This window comes from Globicephala melas, chromosome 1 (assembly GCF_963455315.2).
Source record: "Globicephala melas chromosome 1, mGloMel1.2, whole genome shotgun sequence".
Taxonomy (NCBI): domain Eukaryota; kingdom Metazoa; phylum Chordata; class Mammalia; order Artiodactyla; family Delphinidae; genus Globicephala; species Globicephala melas.
In genome coordinates, this window is record NC_083314.1 from 101,836,181 (window position 1) to 101,852,882 (window position 16,702).

At 38.2% G+C, this 16,702-nt stretch overlaps 1 long non-coding RNA gene across 2 annotated transcripts; it reads left to right on the forward strand.

Moving 5' to 3' along the window:
- The first annotated feature begins 803 nt into the window (after positions 1-803).
- On the forward strand, positions 804-4,279 carry LOC115859930 (uncharacterized). Of its 2 annotated transcripts, none has more exons than XR_004042268.2 (3): positions 804-862; positions 3,699-3,808; positions 3,935-4,279. It is a non-coding gene; the product is annotated as an uncharacterized lncRNA (long non-coding RNA). The 2 variants fall into 2 exon arrangements; XR_009564624.1 differs by lacking the exon at positions 804-862 and adding an exon at positions 1,705-1,840.
- The last annotated feature ends 12,423 nt before the right edge of the window (positions 4,280-16,702 follow it).

Consider the following 16,702-nt stretch of genomic DNA (forward strand, 5'->3'; position numbering starts at 1 on the left):
AATTGCTGCACAGGAGTGTTGTTTCTTTCGTGTGGCAGAATTTAATCTTGAAAAACTCTTTTAAAACATCTTTTTTTCCTCCACTGTGGTAAAGATATGGTGTCTATTTTTGCATTTCTTTAAGGAAGGAAGATGGGATTGCTTATACTGGGAAAGAAAATTTTATTCTCCAACACCCCCCCCCATTCTACTAAACCGTTTTAGTCGACATATGTTTGTTATCAGAGAGAGGTGCTGTGAACACACAGCCATTTTCTTAGCAGCTTTTTGACTGTATGTTACCATGGTCCCACAAGGCATTGGTCCTTTCCCATTGGGAAGTCATGAATAAGAGACTATGAAGCTTGCACGTCAGATCTTCCTCAATTAATCCACCATTAGCATGTTTGGGATCCACTACTGGATGGTTAACAGCAGCTTTTGTAACTGTACGCCGACCATACCCAATTATGCTCTGCTAAAAATGAACTCTTTGCAGACCAGCCCTCTCGGGTTGTCAGTGTTTTCCGTTTTCCTATTTTAACGTTTGTGTATAGTGGCAGGCGACAGATGGTGTAGATCAGATCGATTTGATTGCATTAGATGATTTTTTTTCCCTTCCCCACTCCTTTCTGGAAGCTCGCATCAGCTGAAGGCTACCGCCTGGGACTCCTCGGAAGCGTGAGCAAGCCGCCACCATGCGAAGGCACTGGGGCACAGCCAGCGCAAGGCACCGAGGTCCCTTCCTAGGGCTTGTTAACACTGTAACCCGGCACTCCGAGGGAAGCAGCTCCCACTGCCCAGAGCCTACCTCACTGCTCATCAGATGACTCTCTGGCTTCTACACACAGTTGGAGTTCCGCTTGAAACCTGGATTTAGAGGGTAAGCTCTTCAATCGAGATGGATTTGTGACAGTTACTTTGCTATACCGCAAGACAAATCTCAGCAAACGTAAAGGATGTAGGATGTGTGGAACAGGGAGACTATGTTTACATCGATAAATCTGTTTCTTTTTGTCTGAGAACGACAGTATTATTCAGTAAGATGTGTATAGTGTTTTTCCATTGATTGTAAGAGTCGACTATCACACTCCTCCCGATTTTTCCCCTCTCCTCGGTGTTTCCCCCTTTCTACTTCAGAGGGAAAGAGAGAGGGAGAGGGAGGGAGGCAAGGGGGAGGAGGGGAGAGAGACAGGCATTTCTGCTTTAGCTTAATTGGCTTATTTCCTCAAACCGATTGCTTTGTCGCGTTTCTTTATGTATATTTGGTCGCAAATTACCAAGCGTTTGACTGGGATGGGTGTTGGAGTGCGGGGGACAGGGTGGGAAAGTAGTGGGGACTGGCAGTCAGTCGCGGTGGCCTTGAGAGATCAAAAGGTGCTGAAAGCCCTTGCCCGCAAAACACACCTCTAGTTATTGGGGAGCTAGAGAAATGTAGATTCTAATAAACATGGCTTGCAGGAGTCGATGAACAAAGGTACTTAATGCAGACCTAAGCCTCCGTTGATATTGCTCCGCTAGCAGTATCTAAATATTCAAAAGCAAAGTGTAAGTTGATCAACAAACGCCCTGATGGTATTGGGCTTTTTTTCCCTTTTCCGTTTTTGTGTAGAGGGTGGAGAAGGGGGGGAGGGTGGATGGGTGGGGGAAATCCGACAGCTTAAGGAGGCTTGAATTGAATATGCACCCAGCGGCAGTGGTCTCGTAGGAAATGGTGTTCTCGTAAGTCAGGCTGCCCCGCGGAAGCACGAGAGAGCTTTGGTTAGAGCTCAGAGAGTCAGTTCTGCTGCGAGTGCTGCCGGCAATCGGCCCGGGCTGAGCTGTCCACTCGTCCAGGTGCTGAAGCTGGGAGAACATTTAGGTAGGTAGGGAAAGGGCTGGCACTGACTACTTGGATAAAAAGAAAGCATATTGACTGCGTTGTTCTAGTTTCTTAAAGCGTGTGAGTCTGTGGGTCAGTGTGTGTGTGTGTGTGTGTGTGTGTGTGTGTGTGTGTGTGTGTGTGTGTGTGCTTTATTCCAATTGTGAGGAAGCAAAACTAAAGGAGATTACTCAGAAAGCATTGAAAAGCTGTGTGGGTATTTATGCTGTGATTCTGATATGCCATGTATTGTTGTGTATGTATGTATGTATGTATATGCATATATGTATGTATGTGTGTTTGTGTGTGTGGTGTATATATGCCTTGATAATCCTTTTTAATTCAAAAGGAATGTTCTATTTACTAAATCAAAATCTGTCTCTAAAATGTGTTTCTTATTTTCCTTTTAATGTTAGTTGATTTTAAATGGAAGAGTTCAGGAACAAATGTACACTTTGCTCACAGACTATTGCATTACTTTCCCTAAGGGCTTTTGTTTCTAGGAGTTCAAGCTGAAGAGAACCTGTCAGCTTTCTGTGTGAGTGTGTGTGTGTGTGTGTGTGTGTGTGTGTTTGGTTGTAGCATCCCCAGAGAAAAGCTTCACTTTATAGCTATGTTAGGTAATGGCAGAGAATAGCACTTATTAATTTGTTTAATTGGCATCTGTCTTTTTGTGAAAGGTGTACTTAAAAGTCATCTGAAAATACTGTAAAATAGGCTACAAATTGGGCAATGCTTCTTTTCTTTTGAGTTATTTTAGGCATCAGGCATTATATACTAAACAGCTGTTCATAAAACCTAGAATTCATGTTGATTTTTCTATTTGTAAGTAACATGTCAGGAAAATGATGAGTTGGTGTGTTGGAGAAGTCATATATTTAAAAAATAACAGTAATAAGAGAAAGCACGACCTAAATGCCTTAAATTGCAACCAGGTCAGTTAGAGATGAGTTGTGGTAGTGGGAGAGATTCTGTTATATAATTATCCCTTGATGAAGAGCTATTTGCACTTACATAATTTGAGGAATCATAACGTCTATTGCCATGTTTCCATATACCCCTCCCTATTCCACTCACATGGATGTACTTCCATGTATTTGAGAGTAAAGGGAAAAGCAAATTGAGAACTTTCTAATGGAACCACAACATGTCTTGGGTAGTGACGTTGCACTTGTTCATTTTATTTAGTGAACAATAAACCCCTATTATCAGAATATTCACTGCAGGATCTTAAGACAAAGCTTTTCCAGTAAGAGCCATATTGATCATCAAAGAATCACAGAGATTCTCTCTCTGGAAACCAAAATTACAGTCAATTTGCAAATGAGTTTATACTGTTTTTTTTTTTTCTTAAATTTTTTTTTATGAAGACAGATCTTCAAAGGTTTTTTCTGTAGAGGTGTTCACAACAACTGCACAGCAATGTATTTATACTGTATATTAAAAATGTGGGCTATGGAATTACACATCGTGGTACTACAAAACAGTGCCTAAATCATGGAAACTCTACCAGCTTGCCAATTCAGTGAGTTCTGATACTATGGAAAATGAGTTTAATTATTTTGTGCTTTGAAGCTTTTTTTTTCCCTTTAAAAATCATTATGTTGTATAGCTCTAAGGCCTTCAAAGGAGAGATGCCTATTTTTGTAGATCTATAAGTATTTGATTTCAAGTAGTAAATTGAATGAGTGTTTATTTTCTGTGATCTTGGGCTTGAGAAAATGCATTTCCAAAACACACTGCTGAAAATTTCACCCATGCATGACCCTATCTTTATTTGAGCCTCACTTCTTCTTAAAGCCGTCTAGGCAAATACATTTGTAATATTTGTGTGCTTAACTATGCATGTCTCTTACAGGGCTCTCTCGCTGCCATGACACTCAATCAAAGCACCTAGAGTGGGCTGGCTGAGACCAGAGGGGGTACCAAGCAGAACAAGGACAGAGGAAGGCACTGGGAGAGCACCAGGTAAACCAAAGGTTACTTGTCACGCCCACCCTGTGCCCAAAGAGCCTTCCCACGTCCTCCTTCTTCACTGGGAAGAGTGCACTCTTCTTCTGTGTTAAGTGGTTGGTTTTGTGATTTGTCTTTCAGAATTGGAGATAGAGCAGCCATTTGGATTTGGGCAGGAAGCAGCCGAGCACAGCTTTGGATCCTTCTTTAGGGAAATCGAGTTATGGATTTATGGTCCCGGTCAAGCTCAGCCCAGCCCCAGCCAGGGGCGGGCTCAGCAGCAAGAGTTCTGGTGGCGGCGGCAGTAGCAGCGGCAGCGGTAGCAGCGGCAGCAGCAGCTTGGTCCTCTGACTCTCTTCGGTGACGGGTATTCTTGGGTGGATAATACGGATTACGTTGTTATTGCTTAAGAATACGCGTAGTCGAGGAGAGTACCAGCGGCAGGCGGGCAGCGGCCGCCCCTCCCAGCCCACCAGCTGGCCTCTAAACGCCTGTGGTTGCCAAGGTAGCACTTTTTTGATCTTTTCCTTTCCTCGGTGTTTTCGCTCTGGGTCGCGTGTTAGGTGATCGCAAGACACATCCCACCAGAAGGGCTGTGTGCGCCGCGCCTCTGGTGACTGGAGCTGTAGAATGGGTGCGTGCAGAAGGGCGGGGGTCGAGGCGGAGGGGAGGGGCGGGGAAAGGATGAGGGTCTGTTCCGCGAAGCCTGCGGGGAGTTTCGGCGTCCCCGGCCTTCCAGGCTCCTCTCCCCGTTGGGGTCTGGCTGCGGGGAGAGACGCGGCCCGGGCGAATCTCGAAAGTTAGGAGTGATGGAAAGGCCTTGAGCAGTTTGGCAACGTCACGAGTGAGGAGCTGGAGCTTAGCAGAGGGTCGCTGCGGGCTGCCTGCGCAGAAAGGGCGTGTCCGTGGGCGAAGGTGCCCCCGCAAGCCGCGGAGGCTTGTGACTTCGCGAATCCCGGGCCCCACCCCCAGCCGTGCCACTCCGCAGCCAGACCTGGCGGCCCGGGTGGGGAGCGGGAGGGAGACCCGGGCCCGGGTCCCCCGGAACTTCCAGACTGGAAGTGTGTTGGGTCTCTCAGGGGCCCATATTTTCTTTTCGGATTCTCCGCGAAGGGGTGGAGAATCAGCATGGGAACCGGATTGGTTGCCGTTTGGCACAGAACTGGAACCTTCCCGAAAGCGGTGGGGCAGGCAGGGACTGCTCAGTCGTCCAGTTTCTTTGGGACACCTCTTCGTCGTGTCTTCCCTGCCTCTGCCGTTAGGATGAGTCTCAAACATCAACAAACCCAAGGCACGTTCCCCTTCTCAGGTCTGCTGCGATGGGACTAGAGGAAGAGAGAGCCTTTCCCTACTTCTACTTACAGTTTCTGTTTGTTTGTTTGTTTCAAATGTTAATGGACGATCAAACCCTACGGATTTGTCCAGCAGAGGAGGGGTCCTAGCGAAGAACTAGCAACCACCCACCGACCCCCCACCCCCACCCCGCACACTCGGACACATCTGAGGACGACCGGCTGTGGCGGGAGTTGAGATGCCCAAAATGGTGCTGGAAAAGGTGATCCACCGGAGAAGACGCGGGCCAAGGAGGCTCCAGCTCTCAGCTCTTGTGGGCTTAAGACCACGCGACTCTGCAACTCTCCTTTCCCTCTAGGGAGGCGCCAGGGCCTGCCCAGTGGCGGCGCTTCATAGGTGGAAGGAGAAAATGCTGAGGACTAGAACGTGCCAGGCCCCCAGAAGGTTCCACGAGGCTCATTAAGAACCTCCTAGGACCCTATGACCAAGTTTCTTACCTGCGTGGTGGCCCCTGATTTTGCACGGGCTGCGAAGACTGAATTCCTGAGAAGTCGAAGCTGCAGGAGGGGAAAAAAAGAGAGAAGCCTGCGACGCTCTCCTTTGCGGCGCTCCCACACCAGCTTTAAACCGAGCTACTCCCCAGACACCTTTTCCCTTGGGAGGACTGGCCTTTCCCGGGCGCGACGTGCATGTACCCCGATGGGTTCTTGCCCACCAGAGCAGCCCTGAGCCATGGAGACATTGAGAGCAAAGTGCCCCAGAGGAGGCAGGCACACTCTCACACTTTCCCATCTAGAGCCTCGCCTTTCTTCCAGTGTCTTGGATTCATAGTGAAGGGTACACTATGCCACGCCTCTCCCTGTCCCTATTCCTACCACACCGCATCTGATCCCACATTCAGGGTATCAGCACTCATAGCTTTTGCGCTCAGGGAAGGTTGTTTGCAAGGAAAATGAGTGGTGGCCCTTCTCAGAAGCTCCCAGGGCTGGCGATCCCGTTTTAAGAAGGAGTCTAAGTAGAAAAGAAAACACAGATATTATCTTTGCACTCGAAATTCTATCACTAGCAAGAGAATTTGTAAACTGCTGTTCTTTCCTTCATCGTTCCATGAATTACCCTCTTTCACTCGGGATTCACCAGTTGGTGATTAAGGGCTTTTAAATATTGTGCTTTTTGTGTATTTAACAGAATTCAGTATGTCTACTGGTGCCCTTGTTTCATTAGGAAATTGGGAAAGTAGAGAGAACCTGCATAATCCAGTAATTCGGTGATCTTTGGAAAGTTGGCCTCATGCTGGTTGGTTAAATAAGTGTATGAGATTGAAAGGCAGAAAGGGAGTTGGGAACCTAGTGACAGAGTTTGCAAGAAATGAAAGATGTAATACTCTGGCATTTGTTGAGAGAATAAGGAAGAACTTTTGAAAAATAAGCTGTTTCATTCAATTCTTTGCCACTGGTACTTTAGCTTATGATTGCAATTGCTTCATAAATGAATAATAATTTTTTAGGGTGGAATACTTTTAAATGCTAGTGACGAAATCTAGAGGAAACCTGTACTCATCTCATGGTCACAAAAAGTATTTGATATTCTTGGTTCAAGTGGTTTAACTACGTATCTCATTGCTTTCTTTCCTGTGCAGAATTATTTCTTAAAAAAGTTTCCATTAAGTGTCAGTCTGACTGAGCTTGTTCCTATTTAAATTTAGAAAACAAAACAAAACAAAAAAATATGGGTTTTACCATATTTGGCCTTTTTAGATAAGAAGGAGGAAAATCCCCAAAACTTTATTAAATTGAAATTGCTGTAGTTAATTGTTATTGTTATAAGGCAGCTTTCTTTCTCCCTCAGAAAATAGAATTTTAAATTACATCACCACTAGCCTGTTATCACTTTTGCCCTCTGGGTATCCATAGACAAGATTAAAGAAGTACAAAGTGATTGTGTATGTTTTTCATGCTAGATACAAGTGATTTTAAGTAATCATAATAGGTGGGTTGTTTTTCAATTGATGTCCAAATATTAGAAGGGTATGCATCCTTTTTCTAAAATATGGTTTGCTTTACAAAGGTGATACAATTTCTACCTGAGAAAAGCATATGGATACAGCTTAGACTGTTTACTTGACAGTAATACTTAAGGCACAGTGGACAGGGAAGGAGTAAACTTGTGAAAATTGCTTTTGTCTGCTATTTTTACCTTAATGAAGTCTGCCTAAGTACTCAAATCTTTATGAACACAATTTATGGCTTTTGATAGAAGATTTTAGTTTTCTCGTTGAAATTTATATGTCTAGAACACTCAAATTTATAACATGATATTCATTAATAGGTGTAAGAAACACCATCTTGGTTGATGGTTTACTACTGAGTCTCAGGTAAGGAGATTCACAGAAACTGCGTTTTACAAAGAATTTTCTGATTTTATTTTTTGTTTGTGAATCATGTTCTGATATTTTTGCTTGAATAGAAGTGCAGGGAATGGTGGTTTTCAGGGTTAAAGATCCATTCAGGGTCGTGACAACCTCTGTGTGAATACCAAAAAAAATTATTGTGCAGATGATTCTGACCAAGTACATTTTTAAATAAATAATCATGTCCTGGAGGCAGGATCTCTCTCCAAGTCCACTGTTAGCTCTAGAATGATATGTTTCTTGGTGTTACAGCAGTGCCAGTCTAGAACTAGAACAGTACTATCAATGAATGTCCAGGCAAAGGAGAATGATGAAGTAGCATTTTGATGGGAGGAAAATTCCACAAGTCATATTACCATTTTTAAAATTATATTCCATATCAGTACTAGTAAATTTTCAAGTATAAAAATAGACATTTTTTTTGTCTAGGTGGAGATGATGGGTATATTGGGGAAGATTTTGTGCTTTAATGTAGGACAGAGAAGGACTAAGGACACAGAAGCCAGTATAAGATGATCACAATTATTCACCAACTTTTCAATACTGTACAGTTTCCGCTGTCACTGAATCACAGAAATGACAGGGTGATGTTCTTACTCTTATAAAGTAGTGTAATCTGCATGTTAGACTTACTATTTGAAAGTAAATTTATTTGATGATAAATGTTCTCAATACGAAGAAAACATATTAATGACAATACTTAAAGAGTTTTATTATCGTATTTAGCTATTACATATAGTTATTGGTAGTTATACACCTATAAACATAAGTGCTAAATATCTTTTAAACAATGAGTTTTTTAGTACAGTTTGTTTTTCAAACGTTTTGAGATTTTCTCCTCTGGCACCTATACTTTAAATCATGACTTAGAACTCAAATTTAAATTTACAAAACCTTTCATGTGAGTGTATATTATAAGCTTTTTCATTGAGAAGACATTGCAATTCATGCAAAAACTGTAAGCTAAAGAAATATTATGAAATTTTAAGTTTCTTGAAATATGTTTAGTACCTGGTTGAGTTTGCTGAGTGCAGCTTGACGGTGGAACCAATGTGTCCTAATATTTATATTGTTGTCCCAGATTACAAATATGTGACTACCTAAATCTTTTATGTTCTGAGTTCTGAGTTCTCTGTCCTGGTTAATAATGAGAGCTAAGTAAGACAGTCTGTTCTCCACAACCAATGAAAAGTATTATACTGTCTATACAAGTGTAAAGACAACACTTTTCATTTGCTGTGTTTGTGGAAATACCCTTTGAGATTCAGTAACAATCCATGGTATCTGAAAATTTATACACACGACACCTATAGCTGAAACTAAAAGTTAAAAAAAAAGCCAAGAATAAACTATGAACTTTAAAATATTCAAAGGATTTTAAATAAGGCTTCCTGTGTTTATTTTATTAGCTTCAAAACAATACTGAACCTCAAATTTCAAACTAAAAAAACACTTATATTGCTGTAGCCTATTTACTAATACAATTCATGGTTAAAATACAGTTTATATCATAGTACACTTTTTCAAGTTTACAAGTTACATTACAGTAGTGGCATAATTGCATAATTTGATAGTAGTGTCTGTTTTTTAAACTTAAATAAAATGTGTGCTCTTAAGAGACACTTTCTAAAAAATTCTTTTCATAACAATGATATAATTTAACTAGAAAATTGATATTTCTTGTAATTTTTTTAAAAATTTATATCCAATACACAAGTGGAAATTAATTGTTTGCGGTCTGTTTTTATCTCCGTGAGCAAATGTGACCAATTTCAAGAATTGCTTCAAACAATCCCAAGATAAACTAAAGTTACTTATTTAAGACTTTTTTTGTATATCTGGTAAATATTCCATTCATTTTGGGACTTCAAGAAGAATGAATGAATGAATGAATGAATGCCATGCCTAATATTCTATCAGAAGCATAATTGCAAAAACATCTTTTCCTTTACAATAGAAACATATTAGGATAAGACTTAACAAATATTCTAAATTATTTTATGCATAACTTGTGGGGAATTAAATTTAAGAATGGTTACTTTATGGGTCCAGTTTCATGCACAATTTGTTTTCATAACTATTATTTTAAACAGGCTTTCACGGTGTTTACAAAGACAAAGCAAATTAGAGAATTGAGGCAGTTATATGGAAAAAACTTGAATCTTGTCTTTTCCTCAATTATATGATACTTAATGGAAGAAAGTGCATCTTATGGTAGAAAGAACTTTGGAATAAAGGCTGGGAAATCTGATTTTGAGTACAGGTTCTGCTGTGAACTGTGACTAGCCACAGGGCTTGCCCAGCGCTCAGGGTCTCATCCACAACAGGAGGGCTGGATTTAGATCCTCTCAAGGCCCTTCTACCTCTCATGAATTCCATTTCCAAAATAACCTTTTTGTTTTGGCCTGAATTCTACTCTTTATTTTATATATAGATAGATGGTGAGCAAATCGATACCACAACTAAGAAAGCAGATTTAAAAAAGACATAAATCTTTCAAAGGTATTCACCAACATATTTTGTCTTGATATTGAACAGGAAATTGTTTTTACTTAAACAATCTTTACATAAAATTTTAAAACATGAGCACATGGAGACATTTTTATCACTTCTTCATCCTTTGATTTTTATTTGAAGTTTCAGTGGGAAAGAAAACCCCAAAAGAATGACTTACTGATTCATCCTAGTGTGTTTTTGTGGGAATGCGTGTATGTGTATGTCTCTATATGTATAATATTTGTGAGGCTCTCAAACCATGGATACATCTCAAAAATATTTCAAGTTAATAAGACCAAATCACAAACAACTCTTTTCAAAGTCTATGTATACAATAATAGTGGGTAAAGACTAAACATTGGGCCTTTTAAAATGTTTATTCTGTGTGTAAATGTTTCTGCTATTAAATTTAATTACAATTTTTAGAGGAATGGGGAAATTACTATTTTTCATTCTGTTAAAAAGAAAAGGACTAATATTTGTCTAGGATATTTAATCCTAAAATAGCATAGCAATGGTACATCCTTTTAAAATATCTAGTCCAGTGTCTGGCACATGATAGTTTCTTTAAAATATTTATTAATTTAGTGAAAGAAACTATATCCTTTCAGGACATGTTAACACAGAATTTTATATTTTTTTCCATAGTTAATGTCATTTTTAAAAAATGGCCGTTGAACTAAATGTAGTTAAGTTTAATTTAATGTTAATGTAAACTCTAATTATCAATTTGTTTAATAGTGCTTTTATTTTTTTAAATTTTTAATTGACGTATAGTTGATTTATAATGTTGTGTTAATAGTGCTTTTATTCTTTGCTAAGATAGAAAATTCATTTTCTCTGATTCTCAGATATAACTCCTAAATAATTGAAAAATCTGTGGGAACATTTCTTTTAAGCTGGTATGCTTTTTAGAATTGTAAGTAACTGTTTAATCAAGACTCATTTCATTCTATGTGAATTCTGATGTAGAAAATGTTACCTAATATATTTTATTTAATATTAAATCTATAAATACTTAGAAGAATTCATAAAATGTTAAACAAATAATAAATAGAAATTCATTTTATCCCATATAATAATTACTGTGATAGATATATTTTCTAAGGTCAGGATCTGTGCAATATTTTTTTTTCATTATTTACTAGCAAAGCAAATTTAAATTACAAGCAAACTTAATTTATAGTTTTATTTGAAAGGTGTGACTCTCCTGGATGTTCCAAGTATAATAAATATAAGTTAACATTTTAACCACAAAAGAATACACCCATTTTCTTAAAATTAAAATAATATGGTTTGTCAGCTATTGTTTTATCCAGATAATTTACATAATGTTTCATCCACAGTTTAATGATGGATATGACACATCATGTCCATTTAAAACTCTGAGAATACGTTTAATAAAAGTTCTGTAAAGCTTTCAAAAGCAATTGATTTCAAATAGATTTCTGGTGATAGGAGCATGAGGTTCAGAAGCCATTTACTTACACTTCAATTAAAATATCTCATATTCTTTTCTCTTGCTGGATATAGTTGTCCAAAACAGCTCTGACATTGTTTAATACTATATACTAGGACAAAGTCGAAATTCTTTACTCCAAACAGGTTTTTGTTAGTTGTGGCTGCTATATTAAGAATCAGTGTTGACGTTAAATTTTTTAGACAGTTTCACATTTAGATCTGGCGATCTGTGCAGATAACAATTGGATTTGACAAGAGACAAGGGACAGTGATAGCAAGTAACCATATTAAGGATGTGAACTGCAGAGAGGATCATGCAGTTTGGGGTGATGTGTTAAAGAAACAATAATGAAATTATTTGTGGCAGTTTTATTGGCAGATCTAATAGCTAGTACCAATGCACATTGAACAAATACCAATTTTTAGGAAACTTTACAAGAGATCTTTTTTATATAGTGTCCTTTTCCCAAAATATGGGAAGTTGACAGTACTGATTTTATATAGTGTAACTATATAGTAGCGTTTCTTTCATAGTACGCAAAAGTTCTTGCTTTTATTTAGATAGAAAGTCATGCTCTAGTATAGAACTATACAGAAATGGTATAGAATCAGTTAAAATAGAAATAGTGTCTGAGTGAAATGGGCGGAACTTACAGGTAGAAAATTGAGAAAGGCATGAAATCTGGATGTTTCACAGGTCAAAGGAAAGATCATCAGTCTGAAAAGACAGACTTGTGGAAAATTAAGCCTAAGGGGAACATGGCTTTAAAAAGCCTTTTTAATCCATTTTTCTATTGGAAAAGACATATTTTATATTTGAATGCCTGCTTTAGAAATAAAGTTACCTAGGGGGATTTGTTTAAGACAGTATTAGCAATATTTCTCAGTATAAAAAGGACACTTGTGTCTAAGAGTCTAGCTTTTCCTTTTCACTGCAATTTAAATTTTAGGGCGGAGGACTGTTTGTTAATTAACGATGGTAAAGTTATAGAAGATTGACACACTTGTTCTTCTCTGGCTTGGCTCTTGTGTCCAAAGACATAACATTCCCACTTGATCATTAGTTTTCTTTTGATGTAATTATTTTCCAGTCCATTATCCACACAGAGTACAAAATTTCATGAGTCTTAGATAAGCCTATAGTACATTCTTATGATTTTTAGTTGTCATGATAATTTTCTATTTCAGATCCAGTTATTTGGTGTATGGTCATACTTCTACTTTTTATACATGAAATCCTCACAACACAGAGAATCTAAGTAACGTCCCCATAGACATGCAGTTAATACTTGGAACCCATTTTCTAAGTTTTCCGGATGTTTTCTTTCTAACACATCACATTAAAACTTCAACACTGAGGTTTTTATTATAATTTTGCTTTTCCTGGTATCTGACAATAATTATATTATCCTTACTAGTCAGTTATTATCTGATTTAACCTTTTCAAGCTCAAATATTGTATATACAGATGTGAATGTGCAAATAGATTCTAAAGGTCTGCAGTGTGCTTATGGATAGGGTTTTTTCAAAATCTAGGAAGATTTTATAGGCCAAATTAATGTTAATGCTGAAAGAAACATAAATCATAATTAAAAGAACAGCTTGATCTTTTACCCAAGTTGCAATATTTCAGTAAAAAAAGGAAAATTTTAATCTCAATTAAATCAGCTCAATTTAATAAGCTCCCAGATGAAAATATTGGCTGAAAGATTGGAGTGACAAATATTTGTCATGTAGTACATTCAATGGAAAATTTAAAATAAGATTAGTAAGTAACACTGGCTGAATGATTTTCACACAGCAGAACAGAAATCAAATCACATCTTTAATATACAAATTAAAATTGTATTTACTCTCTGTTATTTCAGCTTTTAAGTATTCAAAGCTATCTTGAATAAAGAAAGACAGAATGACTCTTGGATTAGAATAGAGTCAAAATAAAATTCTCAGTTTTACTAAACCCTTGTCCATTGCTATTATGCTGTGTATGAAAATTATGTAGTACCTGTAATACTAACCATTTAGGAGCCTGAGAGGGTGATTACTCACTGTGTAGTCACCCAGCTTATCAATCAAGGAAATACACTTCTTATACTCGAAAGATGACTGTTCCAAAATCAGACCTCACTCACAGCAGTGAGAGTTCACTTGAAATATGGTGTAAGTAACTATACGGTTTTAAAATTTACCAAGATAAAAATATATCTTTTGACCATTTTGTCCTCATCAAAAGGTTTTCCTTTTTCATTAACTGTAAAAAATAACTGTAAATAATTATGCTCATTATTTTCTTCAATTTTTAAAAAACAAAATGTGAACATAACTCTAAGATAGATAGAAAGATAAAGAGTTGAAACATGGAGGGAGGGAAGCAAAGAGGGAGGGAGGGATAGAGGAAGGAAGGGAGGAGAAGAGGAAGGGGGGGAGAGAGAGAGAGAAAGAGAGAAGGAGAGAGAGATTTTCTTCTGATTATTTTGGTGCCTAGTTCAAGGTAATAAATACAGTTGCAAAACTGACTCTGAGAAGCCACACCTAAAATAATAACATTTTGTCCAAGGAAAGTTGTTTTATGGATTCACATAATTTGGTCAAGAACAGAAGGCTTTAAAATTTGTAGAGGATAGATTTTAATCCTCAAACCAGCTAATTAAGCTTCTTTTGTACAACATACAGCTTTAAGTTAACAGTAATTAATATAGCCAGCTTGGAACCTCAGGAAGCTAAAGCCAACAAGTGCTTTTTGGTTCACTCCAGAGGATGCGGTTTGATTGCTGGCGCCAGTAAACAGGTTGGGAATTGTCAGCATTGTAATTAGCAGCAAGTTTCTGGATTCTTAGCCTGCCAGACTAGTGGGCTGATGCTTGGAGCAGTTGCCCCAGGGGAGAGAGGGAAAAATAAAGGAAGGGAATTTGAGCAACCTTGCAATGCTCTGCCAGCATATGCCACTGGACCAATGTTTTTCTTGGCAAAGGTCTATTTTAAGACATCTAGCAGTGGTTTCCACAAAATATGAAACTCACCATAGCAACCAAAATGGCAAGTATCTCTAGGAAACTTTCCTTGATTGGCTATCAGGTCAAAACTGTTCAGAGCTATTTTGCCTCCTGTGCAGCATAGGCTGTACTCTGCGCGATGTGGTTATTAACAGTACGATTAAAAGGGTTAAAATCTGTTTTGGCAGCAATCCTGTAATGCTCTGCTATAAAGCCATCAAAGAAAAGGTTATGCAAACCTTATTAACCCTTTGTGTAGTACAAACAGAAGGAAACGTCAACCTTAATACCACCAAGAATCCAATCCTCAGTACGTAAATGATAATTTAAATGTACTTTTCTTAATTCAAAACCATGCGACTGTTGTGGAGAAAGGTTGTCGGATAATGAAATATCCAAACAGTATTTGCAAGGACTGTAAGACTAAGGGCTACATTAATAACGTTTATGGGTAATTTATAACCCAAATGAATGAAAATTAGGCTAGCTTTTAGAACTTATTCGATAAAAGTTTGTGTGTGTATGTGTGTGGAAAATTTCACTGATCTTACAGCAGAATAGGATCTGAAACAACATATATACTTTAAGTAGCTACAGGATAAGTACTAAATCTACTTACCTTGTGGCAAAAGCATAATAACAAACACTTTCTCTTTAAAGCAGCTCTGCAGTATATTAATTTTACCTTCCAGTTGAAAAAGGTCAAGGTTGCCGAGCATTGCTAAACTACACATATTAATTTCTCCCAAATAAACGCTTGGAATCATATCAAGCGTATTCTTACTGTCACTTACTACCTTTGCCAAAATATTAGGAGGCTTCAAAGAGATAAAGAGGATATAGAGAGACAAAATAGCTTTCTATACTGTAAAAAAAAAAAAAAGCCTCAAATGGATCAATGTGCTATATTAAGCAATTGCCAAGTGGCAATTGCCGCAGGTGGGTTATCAAAAGTGCCCAAGAAATGGCTGTGTAGATCTGGCACCCAGGTGTCTGGTGTTGCATTTAACGGATCTTTTGTGGGGAGAAAGATTACTCCTATTTGTTGGAGAGAGTACAGTTCTCTAATCCTCCACGACAGAATCCGTATTGGAGTAAACCAGCAACACATTTCTTACCCACTCTCCTCTAGACTCGGAGAAATTCTCCACAAGTATTCATTATATTCAGTGAAATTAGATGCCTACAGGTGGCCCCAGAATGTGCCTCCAGGCATACAACCTGCTGTAAATTTTTAAGTTACATTAACTTAATGTTGTATGTTGTCTTCTAACAAAAGTTCATTCACTTTATGAGGAAAGGGAGAAGGAAGCAGAAAGAGTCTTTCGTGTTAAGCAGCATTACAGCTCTGGCCCACCCTGTTCTTTCTTTGAAGGTAGTAAAGGATATTTGCCAGAAGCAGGGCTGCTGGCGTGTTAGTCGGGGCTGCATCTCCTTATAGAGTCACATGGGCTGTCACAGCCAGCAGGCCTCAGTACTGTGTCCTGTAACTGGTGTATTGGGGGTCAGTCTTAAAAATAGACGCAGAGCAGTAGGACTTTTTCTTTCATTTTTCGTTTTCTTTCTTCCTTAAAAAAAAAAAAAGAAAAACCTTTAAATGACTTCTGTTATTAAAGTGTTTTGTCATCAGTGGTTTTTCATATTGTGTTAGAAAAAATTAGTTCAGCTGTATCGAGGCATTTGGGTTTATCAGATGTTATTGCGATTTCTCCCGTACCACACATCCTATATGCTGTAATTGTTTTTCCTGGGCTTTTAGGTTACCAATCAGTGAGAGGAAGACAGAACTCCTTCATAACTTTTTTGTCATTGGGTTTCACACTCATCCTTTCTTTGTAATGATGTAATTGTCATTTAACATATGCAGTTAAATCCCCCTGCATATGTTAGGGTACAATTCTCAGAACTGATGAAAAAACAAAGATAATATCTGAGTTAATATACTTTAAAAGCAGAAATTAAATTCACATTTCAGGTGCAATACACAGGTCTATTTAAGCCTCAGAAGACCTAGTTCTAGGTTATAAATCTCTTTCTCATCAGCCACAAGTAGAACCAAATCTGGCTTTCACCATTCTAGTCTCATTAAACCTGTAGCTTATACTACAAGTAACAGTGATAATATGTGTATTTTGAATATATATTTTGTTTATACAGGGTCATAGCTACATTATTAAAAATGAGAAAACTTTTAAAATGTAGAAACAGGTTTTTATTGTAATGCCTGTAGCATAGACATGGGCAAAATGAATAACT